The 23,032-nt window shown below is 43.4% G+C and overlaps 1 pseudogene; it reads left to right on the top strand.

Moving 5' to 3' along the window:
• Positions 1-2,823: 2,823 nt before the first annotated feature.
• LOC147000508 (dystrophia myotonica WD repeat-containing protein pseudogene) lies at positions 2,824-8,295 on the top strand (annotated as a pseudogene).
• Positions 8,296-23,032: the final 14,737 nt, after the last annotated feature.

Genomic DNA, 23,032 nt, shown 5'->3' on the forward strand with positions numbered 1-23,032 from the left:
GCCACACTTAAAACAACTTTTCTGGGGGCCAGCTTGCTGAAGAGCTGTGCCTATTGCCATAACAGGCCGAAGAGCTGCATCCATTGCAAGATTGACTGAGATATCTTGTGAGTAAACATATCAACATCACGACAAAGATGAATCATCTCATTAAGATTTTTGTCTCTAATCTTACCGAGCAAGACTGCCATACAAGCTGAATTGGCATTATCAAAAGCCAATTGTTTTACAAGTTTATTGTCTGCATCCTCATGACCTAAAGTCCTCTCTGCAACCTCAAGCAAACGACTTACGAATTCAGTATAGTCCTCTTGTGCTCCTTAAATAATTTTAGTTAAAGGAGTAATAATGGAACCTTTCATAGGAATGGCATGCCAAGCTCCCAATGCTGCGTTACCAGTCTGAGCCAAGAGACCCACTGGAAAAAGTTTTTGTCTGGCTTCTGCCACATATTTTCCTTGACAAGAAAGCTTTTCAAAGGTCCTGACAGTAGATGGCGCTGGAGGGTTTCTTTGATTAGCTACTGCAATGGTCTGGCAATGATCAAAATCGGCCTTCCAAGAAAGTAACTGTGCATGAGTTAAAACTGTCTGAATCAAACTGATCCACTCACTAAGGGAGCATATGTCCGCCTCCTGGGAGGGCTTCTAGGAGCGAGAGTGTATAAGGGGCAGATGCAGAGTTAAGCTCTTTTAAGTCCCTGAAATGTAGTTTACGAAACTCTGTCTGTCAGATAGGAAGAGTCAATTGTTCTTCCAGCTCATGCTCTACTTCATTTTCACTCTCATAATCCTCTCCGCCCTCGCTGTTAGTGTTTGTGGAGAGATCTGCCTGGGGCAATTCTAAAGGCCCTATTTCTGCAGATGCAGATTTGGCACGGATGGCTGAAGGCTGCTTCTCCCCTGAAGAAGTGGGCAGGTGCACAGCTAGCAGTTCTGGTGAAGCAAGTGATTACAGGGAAAGCCAACGTTTTGGTTTTTAAGACTCGTGGAGCTTTCTTTATTATGCCGCCTGAGACTGCAGCTGGAGGAGGGGCAAGGATAGTCTCTTTTAAAGAATTTTAGAGTGACGCGAGCTCTGTGGACAGGCAAGCATACTGTTGCTGTAACTCTAACACTTCTTGTAATTCTGCTACCTGAGAGGGGAGCTTATCTTTAGCATCAATGAGTGTGGGAACCTGTAGAGCCTGAGGCCATGGCCCAGGTGCGCAGATGGGTGGCAAATAGGGAGGGGTACTGCAAGGAGGGGCTGAAGCACATAGCAGGGCCACATATAGGGCTGGACTACCTTTTCCTCTAAAGTGTCTGAGTCCCCAGAAATTAAAGGGCCCTCAGCCAAAGAGTTTTTTAAAGACTGGATTGATCAGTGGTGGTTTGGTAAGGGCAGGCTGCACAGGCAAAGTGCCTAAGGAGACATGCGGATAAAGAGTAGCCTGTGGCATTTTAGGACCCTCTGCAGTTTTTGGAGGCTTTGTAGTAGTGATGGAGCCCTCTACAGCTTCCTGAGACAAGGGACAGGGGCAATATTCTGCCACTGACAAAAGCTGCTGTTTCTCTGGATCGTCAACTGCATTTTCTACCAAATCATGGATTAAACTCCAATAAGTAAATACATTTGCAGGGAACGCCTTGGGGCCCTGCTTTGCCAAAATGTCATTTAATTCTCTACCTACTCTTCTCCATTTCTTACAATGTATTTCTGCTCCATCTATAATAAACCACGGACATACCTGGTCTATGAAAATAAAAAAGTCTATCAAATCTTTCTTTTTAACTCAAACTGCTCTTTCCCTGAGAGCCATCTTTAAGTCACTTATAAAGGCTGCTTCTTTGGATAGCTTGTTTCCTATATCCTGGAGTGGAGATGAATCAGTTCACCAAGGACTTCTCACTCCTGTGAGTGGCAGAAGGGGTCCTTCACTACTTCTAAATTCTTGGGGTCATGACGAACTTCTCTGGAACCTCCACTGGAAGGAATTATGATTCGGACCTTGCCCTCACGTTGGGCACCACTTATCCCGTCCCGTGGGATTCAGTTATTCGTGGATGCAAGGAGGACTACAAACCTGTAAGGATATGGGAGAAAGGGGAAGAAAAGCAGAGACCAAGAAGGGTGCCTATCAAGGTCTCCATTTATTAGGCTAAGGTGCCTTGTTTTAAAGCATACATCACAGGGAATAGGGAAGGGTCGAGGGGGAATTTTACAAAGAACAAAGAAGTGGGTATCTGCTTACATGAGGGCCGAAGTCAGGCTCCAGGGTGTGGGCACTCTGCATCTTATCTCTGGAACTTAGATCCTCCTTGACAGCCTTGGGGTGTCAGGCCGGGCTCAGGCATAACTCATGTCCTTGGATTGCATAGGAGTCAGGAAGAAATAGGGAAGAGGGGACTATAATTCAGCTTTTACAGCCTCAGGTGCCAGGAAGGGAATAGGGAGGAGGAAGTTATAACCAGATCCTAGCACGAGGCCATTTGGCCTGTCAGGGAGATTGTGAAGGGCTTGCTTTCTCACGGGATGGTCTCTGACACCCTGTCTCGAAAAAAAAAAATTAGGAACTACATTTGTTACTACAAGGGCATTTGACATACCAATGAGTGACAAGAACTCCCTTAGAATAAAATCTTACAAACAAGGACTCTGGGTAAGTTCTCAGGCAGGAGCTCATGGCGCCTTGAATAGAACTTTAGAGATTCAGCTGGTCAGCAAACAGTTGCAGAAAAGTAGAGAGAAAGGAAAATGAAATGCAGGGGCAGTATTTACAGGCAAGCCCCCCAAAACTAAAAAGAGTTTTCTAGCTAGGCATGAGGCTATATTCCTATGACAATGGGTTCAGGTTAGCCTGACTCACACTGCACAGTACAGTACACATTTGTAATACCAATAACTTCCCAGAGAGGGGCAGGGGTCAGGATTGCTGAAGCATCTCTGGGTTATAAGTGAGGGTAAAGAGATGGGAAAAAATATTCCAATCAAATGAACCTAAAAGGTAAGATGGTATAGGTATTTTACTACTTCACAAAATAGAAGATTTCAACATATACGAATAGGCTGATGATATGATAGTATATAGGAGTGAACTATAAAGTACCACAAGCCCATGGAAGGAGTTACAGAGACAAAGTTTGGAGCTGAGACAAAAGAATGGACAATCTAGAGACTGCCATATCCAGGGATCCATCCCATAATTAGCCTCCAAACGATGACACCAATGCATACACTAGCAAGTGTTTGCTCAAAGGACCCTGATATAGCTGTCTCTTGTGAGACTAGGCCGGGGCCTAGCAAACACAGACGTGGATGCTCACAGTCAGCAGTCCAGCTGTTAGTACTAAGACAAAAATCCCAGTCTCTGCAGAACCTTAAAGAAGAGATTGCAGTTTAGTTCTAAGATTAAAACTAGTAATTAGAAGAAGTGGGGAATGAAAGATCCTGACAGAATGTAAAAGGACACAGAAGCCCTGAAATTGGCAAGGTAGATGTCAGTGTTAGCAGAACTAGCTTCACTGATTCAGAAAAATAGAGGTGCACAATGCTGTGGCCACTCCTTGAACCTGTGTGTCTGCCAATGTTTCTACCGTTCTTTGACCCATGTGTGTGCCCACTGATGAAGCCCATTGCCAGGTGTTTGTGACATTGGTTGCTGAGAAAGAGTCAGAAAATCTCCCCAGCAACCACAGCCCGGCCAATCCTGAGTTGCTACACCTGCACCAGACTCTTTCCTTGTACCCCTCCCATACACATTTCTTGAGAATAGACCTTGTCTAGATCTGGAAATCCCCTACTCCCCCCGTTCTCCTTTCTCCCCTGAGGGCCTATAAAAACTGGGACCTCTTTTTTCTTGAGGTCGACTCCTCTACCCCTGCGTGGGCTATGAGTCGTCCCCAGAGCTCTGGCTTTCCCCGAATAAAGCCTCATGTGGTTTGCAACAAGCTCAGTCTATCATGAGTTCTTGGGTGTCTGCTTTTGTCCTGAGGCCTGAGCGAGGGGCTCCTCTCAGAGTCTTTCAATTGGAACCTTCAAAAGACCTGTTCAGCAGCTAAACAAACCTAGTCTCTGATGTAGGGATGGGCAGAGTGGTTGGCTGTAAATAAGGGTTGTCTCCTTTTGTAGTTTGGAGCCCTATTTCTGAAATATCCTGGAGAACAAACTTGAGTATCCTAGAATTCTAATTGCTATAGGCCTGGTTGAAATACTGCTTATTTGTGAATGTTATAGTGACAATCTTCAACCATAAAAAGTCTACTTGGTGTGATTTACTATCTCCTAAAAACTGGTAAAACCTTTACTCATCAATTTTAGTCTCTTGGTATTGAATATTTTATTTATTAACATTTCAAATGTTACCCCCTTTCCTGGTTTCTCCTACTCTTAGTCACTTTTTATTGAATATTTTATTAACATTTCAAATGTTACCCTTTTGCCTGGTTTCTCCTACTCTTAGTCACTTTGTATTGAATATTTTATTAACATTTCAAATGTTACCCCCCTTTCCTGGTTTCTCCCACTCCCCCAAAACCCTCTATCCCACTCCCACCTCCCCCTGCTGCTATGATGGTGTGCCCCACCCACCCACCCACACACCCAATCCAGCCTCCCTACCATGGCATTCCCCTACACTGTGGCATGGAACCCTCACAGGACAAAAGGCTTCTCCTCCAACTGATGCCCAACAAGGTCATCTTCTGCTACATATGCAACTGGAGCCATGGGTCCTTCCATATGTACTCTTTGGTTAGTGGTTTAGTCCCTGGGAGCTCTGGGGTTTCTGATTAGTTTATATTGTTGTTCTTCTTTTGGGGTTGCAGACCCCTTCAGCTCCTTCAGCCCTTACTTTATCTCCTCTCTTAGGGTCCCTATGTTCAGCTCAATAGTTGGATGTAAGCATCTGCCTCTGTATTTTTCAGGCTCTTGCAGAACCTCTCAGGATAGCTTTTCCTTCAGTCTCTGCTCCACACTTTGTCTCCATATTTCCTCCTGTGAGTGTTTTGCTCCCCTTTCTAAGAAGGACAGAACCATACACACTTCAGTGTTCCTTCTTGTTCAGCTTTATGTGGTCTTGTGAATTGTATCTTGGGTATCCCTAGCTTTTGGGCTAATATCCACTTATTAGTGAGTACATACTATGTGTGTTCTTTTGTGACTGGGTTACCTCACTCAGGTCACAGCTTAAAATCATATGTGGCTACCCACATAGAGATGCCACTTAAAACCTCCAAAAAAATTTAACTTCAAATGCATTTCACACCTAAATTCTAAAGGCATAACTTGTTGAAGACAGCCAAGAAATCTGTCCTTTTGGATTTCCCATCCTGCCAGGCATGTTTCTGTACACAAGTTTATTTTAGAAATGTGCAGATGAATACCCACAGTTAAGCTGTTCAGATGCCAAAACTACCTCCTGAGAATGGCCAGTACCACAGGGCCTTCACAGTTGGCTGCACCTAGATGTTAGTTGACACCAAGTCCTTGAAATGACCCTCCGTTTCAGCTCCCTCCTCCTCTTTATTGAGACATTAAACATGTGCTCACCATTTTGCAACATTGAGGCATGCCTGAGATCCTCTGACACAACCCAGCAGTAGCATACACTACAGAACACACTGAAGCAATAATGCCTGCTAGGCTACAAGAACCTAGAACATGGCGACCAGAAAAAAACCTCCTCCAATTCTGATTAGCAGGGTTGCCTGGAGGTTCAGATTGGCCAGTTATTCTTGAAAGACATGAGTAACTCACTCAGGGTTAAGTGTGTGTTAAGGCAACACCACAGACTGGTTCCTGTCCAAGGCTTCCAGTCTAGTGTCAGACATTTTACACATCGGCAGAGATATGTATTTCAATAGCAGTTTATTCTGTCTTCCATAGCCTATTTAGCCATCTTCCAGACAGGCCCTTGGAAGGATCCACCACTCCAGCTCATGTCTGATTAGCAGCTGGCTCCTACCCTTTGAGTGGGATCACCAGATCACAACTACCAAGCTTCCACTCACATTACAGCTATCAGACAATGTTTTCCCTTATTCCAACTTCAAAGTGTAAAACTTTCACAATAGTGACTCAATTTGCAGTGAAGTGAAAACTCTGTCCCACACATGGAAGAGTTCCCAGAATAATGACAATTAAAAAGAGAATTTAGGAAACAAGAGGGGTTTTTTTTGTAACTTTAATCTAAACTATAGCTGCTTTTCACATGGTATGTATGGGACAATGTAGGAGAAAAGCAGGAGATAGTTTACAAACACTGTGGAGTAGTATTGTTAACCAGAACATCTTCCACATTGGCAATGTTAAAAACAAACAAATGAAAAACAGATAAAACAAAAAGACATCCTCAACTCTGCTAGTAAAGATCAACAGACAAGAGGGGGGTGGGGGTGGGGTGCGTGGCCAAGATGGCTGTGGGCATCGTGGAAGGCAGCCCTAGTCCCAGGGCCACTATGGGCGACTGAGCAGATATAAAGCTGCTTTCCGGTGATGTGACCTGCAGGTCTGGCCAAACATCTGCTCAGACCCCAGCCATCCTGCTGCAGCTTCCGGGCCTGGTGCCATGTTGTCCACTCCACCCCACCTTGGTCTTTTCCCTCCCTGCACACCGCTTCTCAGTGCCCGCCAACCCCAAGCCCAGCCCCTGCTGCCTGCTGTCCACCTCTTGCACCTAGGCAACAAAGATGTCACTTGGAGCCTTCCTCTATGCCCTTGGGACTAGGTGCGGGAGGAGAGCATCTCTGCTTCAACCTGAGCGATGAGCTTTACTTCTCCACAGCTGCTATTACTGCAGGAGCCAAAGGTCCATTGATCTCAACAAGCCGATCAACAAGCAGATCTACAGGGGGACCCAGCCCACCTGCCACGACCTCAAGGAGTTCACAGTTGCCACAGAAAACATTTCCCTGCTGGTGGCCTTCTTCATAGGCCAGGTGCAGTATTTGAACCTCATCAAGAAAGACACCAGCAAGCTATTCAATGAAGAGTTGCTGATTGACAAGACCAGGTGACATATTTGAAGGAGCTGCCTGAGTCAGAGAGTCTTCCATGCTTCTAACGCCAGTGGCCACCTGTACCGCTACATCACCTACCTGTGTGCCTCCACCCAAACCCAGAAGAGTCTGCTGAAACAGGGTGAGAGGTTTGCTGTCCATGAAGCCAAAAGCAAAGTAATCCAGAATCCACTAGCCAAGTGGGTGAGGGGCCACTCAACAAGTTTGCATTCTCACCTGATGGCCAACACCTAGCCTGCTTCAGCCAGGATCACAGCCTGCATGTCTTCTACTTTGACAGCATGCTGTGAGGGCTCATGGAGAGCTACTTTGGGGGTCTGCTATACCTGTGCTGGAGCCATGATGGCTGCTACATCGTGACAGGAGGGGTTAGATGATTTGGTCACTGTATGGCCCTTCATGGAGGGTCTTGTGGCTGCTAGAGATCATGGCCACAAGTCCTGGGTCAAGGGTGTAGCCTTTGATCCCTACACCACTCACACAGAGGAAGCAACATCAGCCAGTGGTGATGGAGATCCCAGTGGTGAAGAGGAGGGACCTTAGGTCACCAGCTCAGACACAGGAGCCCCCGTGTCCCCACTGCCCAAGGCTGGCTCCATCATATACTGCTTTTGGCTCAGCTGGGAAGAACACACAGTTCTGCCTGTGGGACTTCACAGAAGGTGTGCTCTCCCCTCATCCATCTCTGGCCTGTACCCACACCCTTCCAGGCCCACCAGCTTCTGGTAGTTCTGAGGCTGAAGAGACAGGTGCAGGCCCACTGTCCTGCTCCCTGTAATGTTCCAACAGCTTCCCACACCCATCTTGTGTGGCAAGCCTGGTGGATCTAGTGTAGTGATGGAGCCTGGCATTGGCGCTTTGCCATAGTGACACTGCAGGGGGGTTGAGAAGGAACACAAGCACTACCACAGCTTAGGGAGCATCTACCACAGGAGCAGTGGGGGCAATAGCAGCAATGATAAGCTGATCTTCACCCCCACTCATCCCCCACCCCCGCAGCCAATTGGATCCAGCCAATTGCTGGGCACAACACTGTGCCCTCAAATCTATGAAGTTCCCTATTGGAGACTCTCTTGTGTAAGAAGATCTTTCAGGAATGCCTGGCCTATAGGAGTGTACCATCACTACCTGCCAAGAGGGCCTCATCTGCACCTGGGCTCTGCCAAGCAAGGCATTCACAGACAAAGAGAACGAGGCCCAGGCAGGGGAAGCAAGTTTCCCCAGGTCACCCAGCAAGGCAATGGTAGAGGGCATTTCCCCCCAACCAGGCAGCTACCCTAATGGCACTGTGGTGTGAAACATCTATGCCCCATGTCCCTGGCCTCCTAGCCATAACCATCCCTGCTGACCTCAAGGATCACTGTATTAACAAGAGTAATCATGATGGAAGAACTACTACAAGCCCCACACTGCACAAATAGTAGGGGGTCACTAGATTGGCCCAGCCATGGGGATGCAGTGGCCTGTGTGGCCCTGGTCCAGTCCTCCACCCACCACCAAGTTCAATGACCAGTTCTCTGAAGCATCAGTGTTAACCACATCCCTGTTCCAGCTTGTGACTGTTCACATCTGAGAGAGATTTAGCCCACAACAGCCCAGCTCCACAGTACCCCTGTGTGAGAGGGCAGGGCAGGGGACATCCCCTCCAGCCAACACCCCACCTCATGCAGTGATCTGTGCTTTTGAAAGTGTTAAATTATGGAAGTCCCCAGGGCCCTCCTTGTACAACTAGACCTCTTATCTATACTTAAGTCCTTGTTTACAAAAAAAAAAAGAAAGAAAGAAAGAAAGAAAGAAAGAAAGAAAGAAAGAAAGAAAGAACGAAAGAAAGAAAGAAAGAGAAAGAAAGAAAGAAAGAAAGAAAGAAAGAAAGAAAGAAAGAAAGAAAGAAAGAAAACAAAACTGGTAAAATGAGTGTATGTACATAGGAAATAGATGTATTACTCATCTATCCTATCTGAGCCTTCTGGGCCAAGCCAAGCTTCCCTGAGCAACATGCCATCCCAGGGACATATCAATTTTCCTGTCATCTTTCTGCCCAACAATAAATAAATAAATAAATAAATAAATAAATAAATAAATAAGGAAGCCCAAGACCAGATAGTTTTAGTGCAGTATTACACCAGACTTTTAGTGAAATATTAATACCAACACAACTCATTGTGTTAGGCTACAATTACCCTGATACCTAAACCACAGAAAGACTCAACAAAGGAAAAGCTCATCAGATCTATTTCTATTATGCACATGGATGCAAAATAATAAAATACTCACAATTTGAATCCAAGAACACATTTAAATCACCATGCATCATAATCAAGTAGGCTTTATCCCAGGAATACAGGGATGATTCAATATATGAAAAATAATCAATGTAATATACCATATAAACAATTTTTTGAAAACAATCACATGATCACCTCATTAAAAGGTGAAAAATCCTTTGACAAAATACAAAACCCCTTCATATTAAAAGTACTAGAGAAATCAGGAAAAATGCACACACCTAAATATAATGAATAAAATATACACCAAATCAATAGCCAACATCTAACAAAATGGAGAGATACTAAAAGCAATTACACTAATATCAGGGACAAGACAAAGCTGCCCACTTTCCACTCACCCCCTATCTATTTGAGATAGTAAATGAAGTTCTTGCCAGAGCAATATGACAACTAAAGAAGACCAAGGGGAGGCAAATTGAAAATGAAGAAGTGAAAGTATCTCTATTTGTAGATATATGACATGTACACAAGTTACCTCGGACATTCTAGCAGAGAAATCTTACATCTCATGCTCCAAGAAGAGCAAGTGGTAGCTAGGACTTCATTAAACTATCAACAGGATAAAACCAAAACATATGCCTTTCAGGTTGGCGCCAGCACCAACACACGTGGGGCCCAGAGTCTGCAGATACCCCCGGGGGCCCCACAGGACTCTCCACTAGATCTTAGGACCTCTGGTGAGTGGAACACAACTTTTGCCAAGAGGCAGGTTAGAACACCAGATAGCTGGGCACCTTCCATGCAAGAGGAGAGCTTGCCTGCAGAGAGTACTCTGACCACTGAAACTCCTGAGAGAGCTACTCTCCCAGGTCTGCTGATAGATGCTAACATAATCACATGAGGAAAAAGCTCTAACCAGAGACAACTATAACAACTAACTCCAGAGATTACCAGATGGTGAAAGGCAAACGTAAGAATCTTACTAACAGAAAAAAAGACGACTCACCATCATCAGAACGCAACACTCCCACCCCACCCAGTCCTGGGCACCACAACACACCCAAAAAGATGGACCCGGATTTAAAAGCATATCTCATGATGATGGTAGAGGACATCAAGAAGGATTTTAATAACTCGCTTAAAGAAATACAGGAGAACACTGCTAAACAGGTAGAAGAACTTAAAGAGGAAGCACAAAAAATCCCTTAACGAATTGCAGAAAACATGACCAAACAGGTGATGGTATTGAATAAAACCATCAAAGACATAAATAGGGAAGTAGACACAATAAAGAAAACCCAAAGTGAGGCAACGCTGGAGATAGAAACCCTAGGAAGGAGATCTGGAACCATAGATGCGAGCATCAGCAACAGAATCCAGGAGATGAAAGAGAGAATTTCAGGTGCAGAAGATTCCATAGAGAACATCGGCACTACAATCAAAGAAAATGCAAAATGTAAAAAGATCCTAACTCAAAACATCCAGGAAATCCAGGACACAATGAGAAGACCAAACCTATGGATAATAGGAGTAGATGAGAATGAAGATTTTCAACTTAAAGGGCCAGCAAATGTCTTCAACAAAAGTATAGAAGAAAACGTCCCAAACCTAAAGAAAAAGATTCCCATGAACATACAAGAAGCCTACAGAACTCCAAATAGGCTGGACCAGAAAAGAAATTCCTCCTGACACTTAATAATCAGACCAACAAATGCTCTAAATAAAGATAGAATATTAAAAGTAGTAAAGGGAAAAGGACAAGTAACAAATAAAGGCAGGCCTTTCAGACTTACACCAGACTTTTCAAGAGAGACTATGAAAGCCAGAAGATCCTGGACATATCCCCATCAAAATTCCAAATCAATTCTTCAACGAATTAGAAAGTGCAATCTGCAAATTCATCTGGAATAACAAAAAACCTAGGATAGCAAAAACTCTTCTCAAGGATAAAAGAACCTCTGGTGGAATCACCATGCCGGACCTAAAGCTCTACTACAGAGCAATTGTGATAAAAAAAACTGCATGGTACTGGTATAGTGACAGACAAAAAGACCAATGGAATAGAATTGAAGACCCAGAAATGAACCCACACACCTACGGTCACTTGATCTTCGACAAGGGAGCTAAAAACATCCAGTGGAAGAAAGACAGCATTTTCAACAAATGGTGCTGGCACAACTAGTTGTTAACATGTAGAAGAATGCGAATTGATCCATTCCTATCTCCTTGTACTAAGGTCAAATCTAAATGGATCAAGGAACTCCACGTAAAACCAGAGACAGTGAAACTTATAGAGGAGAAAGTGGGGGAAAGATTTGAAAATATAGGCACAGGGGAAAAATTCCTGAATAGAACAGCAATGGCTTGTGCTGTAAGATCGAGAATTCACAAATGGGATCTCATAAAGTTGCAAAGCTTCTGTAAGGCAAAAGACACCATCAATAAGACAAAAAGACCACCAACAGATTGGGAAAGGATCTTTACCTATCCTAAATTAGATAGGGGACTGATATCCAATATATATAAAGAACTCAAGAAGGTGGCCTCCAGAAAATCAAATAACATCAGTAAAAAATGGGTCTCAGAGCTAAACAAAGAATTTTCACCTGAGGAATCCTGAATGGCTGAGAAGCACCTGAAAAAAATGTTCAGTATCCTTAAATATCAAGGAAATGCAAATTAAAACAACCCTGAAATTCCATCTCACACCAGTCAGAATGGCTAAGATCAAAAATACCTGTGACAGCAGATACTGGGGAGGATATGGTTAAAGAGGAACACTCCTCCATTGTTGGTGGGATTGCAAGCTTGTACAACCATTCTGGAAATCAGTCTGGGGATTCCTCCAACAAATGGACATAGTGCTACTGGAGGATCCCACAATACCTCTCCTTGGCATATATCCAGAAGATGTTTCAACCGGTAAGAAAGACAATGCTCCACAATGTTCATAGAAGCCTTATTTATAATAGCCAGAAGCTAGAAAGAACCCAGATGCCCCTCAACAGAGGAATGGATACAAAAATGTGATACATTAATACAATGGAGTACTACTCAGCTATTAAAAAGAATGAATCTATGAAATTTCTAGGCAAATGGTTGGACCTGGAGGGCTTCATCCTGAGTGAGGTAACCCATGTTCAAAAGAACTCAAATGATATGTTCTCAATGATAAGGAGATATTAGCCCAGAAACTTAGAATACCCAGGATATAATATACAATTTGCAAAACACATGAAACTGAAGAAGAACGAAGACCAAAGTGTGGACACTTTGACCCTTCTTAGAATTGGGAACAAAACACCCATGGAAGGAGTTACAGCGATGAGTTGGAGCTGAGACAAAAGGATGGACCATCTAGAGACTGGGATATCCAGGGATCCATCCCATAATTAGCTTCCAAACACTGACACCATTGCGTACCCTAGCAAGATTTTGCTGAAAGGACACAGATATAGCAGTCTCTTGTGAGACTATGCCAGGGCCTAGCAAACACAGAAGTGGATGCTCACAGTCAGCTATTGTATGGATCACAGGGCCCCCAATGGAGGAGCTAGAGAAAATACCCAAGGAGCTACAGGGAACTGCAACCCTATAGGTGGAACAACAATATGAACTAACCAGTACCCCGGAGCTCTTGTCTCTAGCTGCATATGTATCAAAAGATGGCCTAGTTGGCCATCACTGGAAAGAGAGGCCCATTGGTCATGCAAACTTTATATGCCCCAGTACAGGGGAACACCAGGGCCAAGAAGTGGGATTTAGTGGGCAGGGTAGTCGGGGAGAGGGTATGGGGGACTTTTGGGATAGCATTGGAAATGTAAATGAGGAAAATACCTAATAAAAATATTAAAAATGAAAAATAATAAATATACAGATGGGGAAAAAGATGATCAATAACTCTACATGGGATTCATGGATAATCTCCAAAATATATGGAGAAATCAACAACATAGACTACAAAAACCTTACTTAAAAATTGGGGTCCAGAGATAATACAGAATTCTCAACAGAGGAATCTGGAATGCCCAAGAAGATCTAAAAGAAATGTACACCATTATCAATAATCAGGGCAATGCAAATAAAAACATTTCTGAGAGTCCATGTTACCCCAATCAGAATGGCTAAAATAAAAAACTCAAGTGACAGCACATGCTCAAAAGTATGTGGAGTAAAGGGTACACTTTTCCATAGCTGGTAGGTTTGCAACCTGTGGAAATCAATCTGGAAGATAATCTAGAAAATTGGATTTAGTTCTAGCTGAAAACCCAACTATATACCTGGGTCATATACCCAGATACTCCACAATATCACAGGGACATGTGCTCCACTATGTTCATAGCAGCCTTTTCAGTAATAGCCAGAAACAGGAAGCAAATGAATTGTCCCTTAATCTAATAACAGATTTATATGGCAGAATACTATTAAAAACAAAATTAAAAACAAAGACATCATGAATTCTGCAGGCAAATGGATGGAAATAGAAAATATTATTCTGAGTCAGGTAACCCAGACCCAGAAGACATATATGATATGTACTCATTGATAAGTGGAAATTAGCCAAAAGTACAGAACACCTACGATACACCCCAAAGACCCCGATAAGTTAAACAAGAAGGAAGTTCTAAGAGTGGATGAAGCTTCAATCCCACTTAGAAGGGGCAACAAAATAGACATGAATGCAGAGGCAGTGAGTTCTGTTGGATAGGATAGAAGGAAAGAAAAAGGGGGCAGGATCAGGTATGGGAGAGACAGGAGAGAAGCCCAGAGTGTAACCAGTATGAATGGAAATATGCAGCTGCTGGGTTAGGGGTGGAGGGGACATATAAAAAAATCCCAGAGACCTGGTATGATGGAGACTCTCAGGACCCAATGTGGGTAATCTGACTCAAAAGTGCAATAGAGGGAATATGGAACCTGAAGAAACCACCTCCTGTACTTTGAAAAGGCCCCAGTGGTGGCCCTCAGATTCAACATTTTCCACTAAAAATTGTTTGTTTCTAAAAATAATGTGGTGACAAAATTGAAGCAGAGCATGAACAAATGGATAACCAGTGACCAGCCCAACTTGGGATCCATAACCTGGGTGGTCACCAAACCCTAACACTATTACTGATGCTGTTATGCATGGGTGTTCTCTGAGAGGATCTACCAGTAGCTGAGTGAGACAGATGTAGATATTCACAGACACACATTGGATAGGTAGGATTAATATAGTAAAAATGACCATGTTACCAAAAGCAATCTACAGGTTCATTGTAACCCCATCAAAATTTAAACACAATTGTTTTTAAACCTTAACAGAGCAATTCTCAATTATATAGGGGAAAAAACAAGGATACTCAAAGCAATCATAAACAACAAAAGAACTTCAGTAGGAATCACCATCCCTTAACTCAAGCTGCACTGCAAGGCAATAGTGATGAAAACTGCATAATATTGGTACAGAAACAGATAGATAGAACAATGGAATCAACTCAAAGACACTTAATTAACTCAATGTATACTTAGTTTTTGATGAAGAAAGAACATCAAACACTGGAAAAAAGAGAACATCTTCAACCATGGTACTAGTCTGTTTAGAAAAAATGAAAATGGATTCATATTTAGCATCCTGCACAGAATTCAAGTACAAGTGGATCAAGAAACTCAAAACAAAAGCAGATAAACTAAATGGCACAGAAAGTCGGGCAGTGGTGGCATATGCCTTTATTTCCAGCACTTGGGAGGCAGAGGCAGGTGGATTTCTGAGTTCAAGGCCAGCCTGGTCTACAGAGTGAGTTCCACGATAGCCAGGGCTACACAGAGAAACCCTGTCTCAAAAAATATATAATTAATTAATTAATTAATTAATTAATTTTAAACAAAATAAAATAAATGTCACAGAAGAGACAGTGGGAAAAAGGCTTGGAACAGTTTGAACAGGAGACAATTTCCTGAACAGAACACCAATAGCTCAGGCTCTAAAATCAACTATAATTAATATATGGAAAGTAATGAAATTACAAAGCTTCAGAAAGGCAAAGGACACTCTTTTTCTTTTCTTTCCTTTCCTTTCCTTTCCTTTCTTTTTCTCTTCTTTTCTTTTATTTCTCTTTTTTCTTTTTTTTTGGATCTTCACATTTAATGGAATTTTTTATTAAATTATTTTTTACACTCCATATTCCATTTCCAGCTCCCCCATCCACCCTACAAATGCTACACATCCCAAACCTCCTCCCCCACTGCCCCAACCCCATCTCCATTTCCATGTACCCGCACCCACCAACCCACCTGACCTCTAAACTCATTGGGGTCTCCAGTCTCTTCAGGGTTAGATGCAACATCTTTGAATGGACAAAAACCCATAAGTCCTCTACTGTATGTATGTTGGAGGCCTCGTATCTGCTGGTATAGGCTATCTGTTTGGTGGTTCAGTGTTTGAAGACATCTCAGGGGTCCAGATTAATTGAGACTACTGGTCCTCCTTCACTCTCACCCTTCTTCTCAGCTTCTTTCAGCCTTCCCCAATGCAACAGGGGTTAGCTACTTCTGTCCATTGGTTGGGTGCAAATATCTGCATCTGACTCTTTCAGCTGCTTGTTCAGAAGGAAGTCATGATAGGTCCCTTTTTGTGAGCACTCCATAGCCTCAGTTATAGTGTCAGGCCTTGGGACCTCCCCTTGAGCTGGATTCCACTTTGGATCTGTTGCTGGACCTTCTTTTCCTCAGGTTCCTCTCCATTTCCATCTCTATAATTCTTTCAGACAGAAACAATTATGGGTCAGAGATGTGACTGTAGGATGGCAACCCCATCCCTCACTTGATGCCTTGTCTCCTACTGGAGGTGGAAGTTCCTACTCCCTACTGGCTGGCATTTCACCTGAGGCCCTTCCCTTTGAGACCTGAGGGTCCCTTGTCTCCCAGGTCTCTGGTGCATTCTAGAGGGTCCCTCCCAACTTCCTATTTTCTGAGGTTGCCTGTTTCCATTATTTCTGTTGCCCATCAGGGCTTCAGTCCTTGTCCCTTACCCAATACCAGACCAGGTTTCCCTCTCCTCCCCACTCCCCCCCCATCCTCTTTCCCTCCCAGGTCCCTCCTTCCCTCCCCACTTGTGATTACTTTCTTTTCTCTCCCAAGTGGGACTGGGCACTTCATCTTGTTGATCTTTTTGAGTTCTGTGAACTGTATCTTGGGTATTTTGTACTTGGTTTTTTGTTTTTGTTTGTTTGTTTGTTTTTGCTAATACTTATTAGTGAGTACATTCCAAGCACTTCCTTTTGGGTCTGAATTAACTCAGGATGATATTTTCTAGTTCCATCCATTTGCCTGAAAAACTCTGGATGTCCTCATTCTTAACAGCTGAGTAGTATTTTATTATGTAAATGAACCACATTTTCTGGATCCATTCTTCTGTAGTGGGGCATCTGTTTGTTTGTTTTTTTTTTTTTCCAGTTTCTGGTTATCACAACTAAAGCTGTTACTATGAACATAATGGAACACTTGCCCCTGTTACATGGTGGAGCATCTTTTGGCTATATTCCCAAGAGTGGTATAGCTGGGTCTTCAGGTAGATCTATTTCCAGATTGATTTCCAGAGTGGTTGTACTAGTTTGCAATCCCACTAGCAATGGGGAAGAACACTTTCAATAGGACAAAAAATGGCAGCCTACAGATTGGGAAAGATCTTCACGAACCCTTTTTCTGACAGAAGGTTAGTATACAGAACTTATAATAAACACAAAAAGTTAGACACCAACAACCCAAAGATCCCAATTAAAAATGGGGTCCAGAACTAAACAAGAATAATCTTTAGAGGTATCTCAAATGGCTTGAGATGAAACTAAAATATTGTTCAAAGTCCTTAGTCATGAGGAAAATGGAAATTAAAACAGCTCTGAGGTTTCATCTTACACCCATCATGATGAATAACTTAAGGGTACCAGTCCTCCATTTTTTAGTGGGAGTGAAAACTTATAGAAGCAATTTGGAAATCAATTTGGCACTTTTTCTGAAAACTGGGAATAGTTCTACTTCAGGACCTAGCTATAGCCCAAACCACTGATCATCCTCCCAAAAGATGTTCTAAAAGTCCACAAAGATAGTTGCTGAACTATGTTCATAGAAGCTTTATTCGTAATATCCAGAAACAGGAATAACCTAGATGTTTCTCAACTAAGGAGTGGATGAAGATAATGTGGTACACCTAAGCAATTGAATGCTGTTCAGCTATTAAAAACAAACATCATTAATTTTGCAGGCAAATGGACCGATCTTGAAATTATCATCCTGAGTGTGGTAACACAGTCCCAATAGGACATGCATGGGATGTACTCACTTACAAGCGGATATTAGCCATAAAATACAGGATACACATGTATCCCGAGCTTTTGTCCCCGCCGGCAAGAACACACTCAGGACAACCGGAATCTTCTGCGGCAAAGCTTTATTGCTTACTTCTCAGGAAGATCTCGACCCCAGAAAATGGAGTCCCTTATATAGCACTCAGTCATGACGTTTCAGCACCTGATGTGGCGTGACAGCTCTTGATTTGTTGCTCGCTCATCACACCACTATTACACCCCGAGAATGGGAGTGACTAGGAGTGAGTTCACTCTCGCACTTGCGCACAAGGCTTGTTTACTAGTTTGTCACAGCGGAGGCCAGCGCCATCTTATAATGGTGATTGCTCGCGGCACGCGCACGGCTCTCCACAGCGATTGCTCGCTGCACGCTGCACGCTGCACGGCTTTCCACATCTCCCCCTTTTTATTTTATTAAATTGAGGCTGGACTAGGTCTGTGTAATTATGCCCATCCGCTGTGGCTCCTGTCTTAGGTCGTTCCTCCAATGTCACAGCCTTTTCCTGTCATAGGGTAACCCTATCGCCACTGGGCCCCGTGTCTTAGGATGATCTGTGCATGAGGAAAGTTGCCCGTCCCTGGATACCGCAGTGCTATGTGACAGTAACTACTAAATGACCTAGGGCGAACTCTACAAAAGAGGCCAGCCACCAATGTCAACTAATTTTTGAGCATAGATAGCCAGATTTCGGGGGAGGCGCCTTGCTCAATGGCAGCAAGTGCTTGAGCTATCACAACCTTGTCACTTGTTTGTTGGGTTCTGAGCTTGCAAACCAACCAGAGCATGAACACAAGTCCACAGCAGGTGGCAACGCCAAATAAACCCACCCCCACCCATTCCTTAAAATAAGAAAATGCAGATGAAATCCAGGAGGAGAGGCCCTCTGTCAATGACAGGTCCACTCGCGTTGAGTTGATCTTTAAAACTGCCACCCTCAGGGCCTCAAGAGTCTCATCGAATCCCTCAGACCAATTTCCTGCAAGATACAAGGAAAGCTGTCTAGACAGATTAGCTGCATAAGTAAAATTTTCATATTGGACACTGGTAATACACAGGGCTTCCAGTTTTCTTTCACAACCCAACTGGGCCATCTGGTATAGAACTCCTATCTGTTCTTCTGCCAAGTCAAGGCGCTGATTCAATATCATCAGCCCTCCCTTTAACTTGGTACTAGCAGAAGTTTGGACAGTGATGGCATCAGCCAGATCTGCTGAAAGCTGATTTAATTTTGTGCCTGATTGAACCGTACTAACCATAGCATACCCTGCAGCTGTAGCAGCAGCTGCACTGGCTGAAATTGCTATGATCACGGCAGCAGTAATTCCAAAATCTCTTTTTTGTCGAAACAGGGATAAGGTGGAGGGTGTTTCCACCGGAACCGGGATCCAACGTGGGATCCGTGCTACCATGGCACGGGTGTTCTTTGTTATGTCCCAACATTGAGAAATCCAACAAGAATCATTGGAACAGACTTCAAATGAATCATTTGAAAGAATAAACAAGAAAGGGGGGTAAACACAGACTGGGGTAGATGGATAATTAATCTGGTTTACCAAAGTTTTATTGAACCCAGTGATCTCTACACTGGTATTAGTATATCCATAAGAATCCTGGGAGGCAGCATGTATTCCCCAATACTGAGCAAATCTTGAGATGCCATTAAAAGAAGCTTTTCCAACTGCTCCTCCCTGGATAAAGATCAAAGGATTGAGTTCTGTACAACTGCCATTGACTCCACAAAGCACCCACTTGTGAAAGGGATGCATTCTAAAGTCCTGTATAAAAAGTCCCTTTTTCATAACAAATTCCTTCTCTGGATCATCTATCATGTTGGGAGAAAAGGAAAAGGTTTTACTCTGATCTGCCCAACGAGTGATGGAGGATTGACAATCAGACCAAGGCAATATCAGCCCTTCATCTTCCAAGCTACAATGAGCGGCTATTTTTGGTTGGTAGGGACATTCTTTGTCTGAAAAGTTAGGTGGTAGAAATGTACCATTAACCCAAATTGCCTCCTGCCAAAAGGTCCGATTTGTAAAGGTTATATCTGCATTGGAAGTATCTTGGGTTGTGCTTACCCAACCTCCTCGGTGCTCATTAAACTTCCCCAAAGCTCGAGCTGTGAGGTTGATACATTTTCCTGGTCCATTCATTTGAAAACATAAAGAACCCTGTTCTAATAAAGAGCGATTTTCCCCTAATGGTGCTCGGGTGGGATCATAGGGTAGATATGGCAAATCTAATGTTTTATTAGTAGTAAAGAATTTTGGAAAAACTATAGCATTATGGTGAACTGGCATTGGTTTAGGGAAAGTCGAAAGAATGGCCCATCTCTGTTCGCCCCTCATACTAGGAACCTGAGACAAGTTCAGCATTGTCAGGATCAGGAGCAGTCCTCGGGAGGTCTGCATCTTCTGCACCATCCTTGATGAATATCTTGCGGGTGAGTCGTTCCGGCAGCCAAAATGGGTTGTCTTCACTCTGTGGAAAAACACAAACAGCTCCCCTGGATCTTATCAAAATAGGATCCGGGCCTTTCCACAGACCAGTTAAGACATCCTTCCATTTGACCATTTCTTTTGGTCTATCAGGGTCTGAGCTATGTCGATCAGATGCAGAGCGACCTTGCTCGTCAAGATTCAAAAAATTGAGTGTAAAGAGTGCCATAGATACAGCTACTCTTGGCACTGAGGGCAGAGTCTCATCAACTCCCCTTTTTTGTTTTATGAGATAAGACTTAAGTGTACGGTGAGCACGTTCCACAATGCCTTGTCCTTGAGGATTATAAGGAAGGCCAGTCAAGTGAGTGACATCCATTTGATGACAAAATTGCTGAAATTTAGTAGAGGTATATGCTGGCCCATTATCAGTTTTAAGAATTGTGGGCTTGCCCCAAGCACTCCATGCTTCTAAACAGTGCTGTATAACATGAGAGGCTTTCTCACCTGTTAAAGGTGTAGCAAACATAACACCAGAGCAGGTGTCAATGGAAACACGTAAATATTGATTTCTTCCAAAGGAGGAAATATGAGTGACATCCATTTGCCAGACCTGTAATGGTCTGATGCCTCTGGGGTTTACCCCTACATGAGGAGTAGGCAGAAATTGACAACAGTTTTGACATTGGGTGACAATGTCACGAGCTTCTTTCCTAGTTAAAGTGAAACGGCGGCGTAATGTTTCAGCCGTCACGTGGAAGCGTTTATGAAACTCCCTTGCAGCCTCTGACTGCGAGGACAGAGCAGCAGCCACGATTCTAGTAGCTTTGTCTGCCAAGTCATTTCCATGAGACATGGGGCCAGGAAGGCCAGAATGAGCCCTAACATGAGTAATATACACAAGATGTCTTCTATGTAACAAGGCTGACTGAATTTGCTGAAAAATGTGAGCAAGCTTGCTAGAGGGTCTAATTAAGCCAGCAACTTCAAGCATATTAACTGCATTGACCACATATGAAGAGTCAGATACAATATTGAGCGGTCCCGGAAAAGTTTCAAGGACTTCTAGAACTATCAAACACTCTACAATCTGGGGTGATGTCTCATTATATTGTTTAGATGTTACTTGGCCATTTACTACATATGCACCTATGCCAGATTTGGATCCATCTGTATACACTACTACCCCATCCGGAAGTGGGTGTTTGGCTGTTATTACTGGAAACACTATGGCTTGGCTTAAGGCAAATTGTAAAATTGGATGTTTTGGATAATGATTATCAATTTGTCCTGAATAAGAGGCAACCAAGACTGCCCAATCGTTAGTTGTTGCTGCCAGGGTTTGAACTTGAGCAGAAGTATAAGGTACGATTAGCATATGAGGTTCTTTCCCAAAATAAGTAATAGCTGCTTTTATCCCCCTAAGTGCAAGTTGAGCAATTGCATTAGGATACCACTCAATGATTTTTGCAGGGGAAGCATTAGGATGGACCCACAATAAGGGTCCTTTTTGCCATAAGACTGCTGTTGGTAACTGTGCAGTTTTTAATATGCACAATTCAAATGATTTTGACTCCTCAATGCGTTGTAATTGAGCATCTTGTAAGGCCTTTTCTATCGTTTGTAAAGCTTGACATGCAGCTGGGGTAAGTGCTCTGTGGGAGGAGATGTGGGTATCTCCCTCTAATATGTCAAATAAGGGCTTTAATTCTGCTGATGGAATTTTCAAAAATGGTCTTAGCCAATTAATATCTCCTAGCAATTTTTGGAAATCATTCAAGGTATGTAGTTGATCTTTGCGAATCTCTAATTTTTGAGGAACAATTTTGTCAGGATAAATGAGTGACCCTAGGAAGGCTCCCATTCAAGCAACTTGCACCTTTTCAGTGGCCACCTGCAATCCCCATTGCCCTAACGTTTTTATTAATATAGGGTATGCATCTTGCAATAACTTTGAATTTTTATGGCAAATCAAAATGTCATCCATATAAATTATCACCTGTAATGATGGAAAATGCTCTCTAACTGACTTAAGTGCCAATTGCACATACAGTTGACACATGGTGGGGCTATTCGCCATCCCCTGAGGTAGGACCTTCCATTGGTATCTTTGATCCGGTTCTAAATGATTAATGGCCGGGATGGTAAATGCAAATCTTTGCCTATCTTGAGGGCATAAAGGTATAGAGAAAAAGCAATCTTTAATATCTATAATTATAATTTCCCAATTTTTGGGTAAGGCAGAAAGTAATGGTAGCCCTCCAAGCTCACGGCAAACCTTCAACCAGTCCTGCAGTCCCTTGCTCTTTCTAGGTGTAATAGCCGCCCTGCATTCCTGGGTAGCCTGTTCATAGATCAACTGTTCAATTAAAGGCATAGCTGTTTCTGGGTCCCCAAAAATTCTCCCTGCCGCTTCTGTCATTCTAGCCACAAAATCTGAGAATGACTCCTGTGCGCCCTGGGTGATCTTGGTCAAATGCCCACTTGCCTCTCCCTTCTTAGAGAGTGCCTTCCATGCCTTAACTGCAGCAGCTGAGATCTGAGCATAAGCTCCCCAATGGTAATTTGTCTGGTTATTAGCGTGTTGTCCCTGACCTGTAAGCAACTCAAAAGTCCATGTTCCTTGGTCCCCTTCAACATTGGCATTGGCCCTTGCCTGTGCTTGGCAGGAGTCTTGCCACAAAGCTTTCCATTCTAAATACATTCCCATGTTAGGAGATGCGGCTTTTACTACGGTCATCCAATCGCCAGGGGTCATTGCCAGAGTAGCAAGCCTTTCAACTTGGGCTACAGTAAAGTTGGCATTGACTCCATAGTTACGAACTGACTCTGCTAATTCTTTAATCTGTATATACTCCACTGGGGCATGAACACGTCCACCCTCTGCGCCTTCGAAGACTGGGAACGCTTGCTGCACTTTTCTCTGTTCCTCTTTTGAAATGAATGAGTCTGATTGATACCTCTGCACGTAGGGCGGAGGTGTACTAGGACCCAGAGGTTGCGGATCTGAAGATCGCATAGTGAT

The sequence above is a fragment of the Mus caroli genome, unplaced genomic scaffold (genome assembly GCF_978045245.1).
Source record: "Mus caroli unplaced genomic scaffold, Mus_caroli_1 scaffold_18, whole genome shotgun sequence".
NCBI classification, from domain to species: domain Eukaryota; kingdom Metazoa; phylum Chordata; class Mammalia; order Rodentia; family Muridae; genus Mus; species Mus caroli.